This window comes from Sitodiplosis mosellana, unplaced genomic scaffold, assembly GCF_009176505.1.
Source record: "Sitodiplosis mosellana isolate CC-2019 unplaced genomic scaffold, AAFC_SMos_1.0 Smas_scaffold_1347, whole genome shotgun sequence".
NCBI lineage: Eukaryota > Metazoa > Arthropoda > Insecta > Diptera > Cecidomyiidae > Sitodiplosis > Sitodiplosis mosellana.
In genome coordinates this window covers 93-2,539 of record NW_022596589.1, presented here as the reverse complement: position 1 = coordinate 2,539, position 2,447 = coordinate 93, and the positions used below count along the sequence as shown (strand labels likewise).

Sequence of the window (2,447 nt, the reverse complement as noted above, 5' to 3'; positions counted from 1 at the left end):
CATTGAAGTGGATATATATGCTCAATTTCGTACAGAAGTTGTTGTAGCGAATTATAAGGCTTGATGAAAAACTCACTTCTCACTTTAGAGCGATGAGATTAGTAATGAATATTAAATATTTATTGAAATGAGCGTAGGAATTTTTTTTTTTCTTCATAAAAATTCATATCAATGAATAAGAGATGGGAAAAAAAAGTTTCAAGTAAAAGAGTGAGAAAAAAAAACGAAATTTTATTCGTTAGTTTCGAAGCAAAATATTCGTTGACCAATGAATGTTCACAATACTACGCTGAGACGTGCATAAGTTCTTACTCTTTCTACCACACTCACAAACTCTCGCACACACACTTCGCATACTCTCCAAACATTTGAATATTCTCTGTCATTAACATGCTCACGTCACTTTGTCACAAACGACAGAAAGCAAATTATACTCAGTAAAAAAATCAGTCAAACTAATTCCCTGAACAAAAAAAATGAATCGAAAAATCTGGACTGCAGAAAAAAAGCAAAATCTCTAAATAAATGTGATTGGTAAAATGATTTAATTGCATTGGATACAAGCATACATTGACATACATTTCCGTTTTGTTTCGTACAAAACGTTTTTTTGGAGACTGTGTATGAAGTGACCATCGATTTGCACTCATAAAATCGCAGCGCTAAATTCGACGCGTCATTGTTGACAGTGTGCATGTATTCTTTTCATCGACGACAATTGTGGCGAACAAACGTTTAATGAACACACCACTGTATAGTAGCCATTTTTTATTTGCAAAACAACAAAGAACATTTTGATTCGACGTAATTGGAATTGGATTTTCTTATAGTGAACAAATTTCATTTTCGATCACCATCAAAGTAAAAAATAGATCGTTTTGTAAAACACCATCGAAAGGCGTCAGAAATCACTGGTTGATAATGCGAAAATCTAAAAAGTGAGTCGATCGAAAAAATACTTAACGGTAATGATTTTCTCTCAACGAAAGCTCTTGATACATTAAAAAGATAAACATGATTCTGCAGAATCGTCGGAAAACATGCTTGCCTTTTTGAAAGAAAAAAAAATAAATTTAAAAAGTTCACCCTTGTGTGAACTACTGAATATCAAAAATCAAAGTAAAGTAGTGAGTACGCAAAATACGCTTACGTACATAGATACTCCGTTGTTGACATTGACATTGACATTCGTTTGCATTTGTTCAGTTTGCATGATTTTGTAGGTCAATTATTTTTAAAGTGAGAACGAAAAATGTTGTCATTAGCGATTTTAAAAAGACAACTGGTTGACAAGAAACTATTTTCGAGATTGATTGTTCGCAACTTTGTAGTCGGCCGGAATCTGAATAAAAGCAAGTCACAATTTAACTTAAAGCGTTTTGTCAAAGGAACATTCCTTGGTGTCACTGCTGGAGCCATTGCATATGACGGATATAATGAGTTTCAGGTTTATGGCGGAGTTTCACGATTCTTACGCTCGTTAAAAATTGCTGCATTGATTTCCATTGACTATTCTTGGCATTTATATGGGTTAACTGATGAAAGCGAGGAATATGAACAAGTACGACAGAATCAAATTATTTTTGGGAGAATTTAATGATGCAACTAATAATCTCTTTTCTAGATTCTAAAGAAAATACACTTGCGTAGTGCCAATCGACTACTGAATGGATGTCTAGCAAACGGTGGGCTCTATATCAAAATTGGGCAGGGGGTTTCTGCAATTAATCATATTTTGCCATCCGAATATACGGACACGCTTAAGAAATTGGAGGCAAGTGCAATGAGAATTAAAATGAGAATGCTCATTAACCCTCGGACGGCCAAGCGGGGTCCGCACGGATCCCAGCGTCCAAAAATTCAATTTTTTTTCTCAAGAAATCAACATTTCTCTTTAGAATGTAAAAGGTTTATATATTCTTGGCATAATACAGCAAGAAGTTTCAAAATCTCTTTACTAGGTGTTTTTTTATACACATACACCACAGGCCATAAGTTTGGATACACCTATGAATGAATTTGGCCCAAAATTTTTAAATTTCAAACCGCTTGTCCAATTTCAACATGCTATACGTCGTTGGAAAGGACTCGGAGAGTACGTATCATTTTTGGTATTAAACATCAAAATCGGCCAGCTTTTGGCCAAGATATGGCTGATTGAAGATTTCGGCCAAAAATTACAAACGGCCATATCTTGGCCAAACGCCGGCCGATTTTGATGTTTAATACCAAAAATCACATCTACTTTTCAAGACCTTTCTAATGGCGTATATAACTTTTTAATAAGATGGCCCGTTTAAGACTTCGATTTTGGCTCCCACAGCTCAAAGGCCAAAAGATGGCCATAGGCCGGCCAAATGTTATCTTCCAAAACTTCCATTCGGTCAGAATTTCGATATATTTTCATATCCAATACTAAATTTCAAGTGAAAATGTTCAAAAAACGT

At 34.8% G+C, this 2,447-nt stretch overlaps 1 long non-coding RNA gene across 2 annotated transcripts; it reads left to right on the top strand.

Annotated features, from left to right (window-relative positions):
* The first annotated feature begins 252 nt into the window (after positions 1-252).
* Positions 253-1,953, top strand: LOC129571119 (uncharacterized). Of its 2 annotated transcripts, XR_008688218.1 has the most exons (3): positions 418-1,127; positions 1,207-1,561; positions 1,625-1,953. It is a non-coding gene; the product is annotated as an uncharacterized LOC129571119 (long non-coding RNA). The 2 variants fall into 2 exon arrangements; XR_008688217.1 differs by having other exon boundaries at positions 253-1,561.
* The last annotated feature ends 494 nt before the right edge of the window (positions 1,954-2,447 follow it).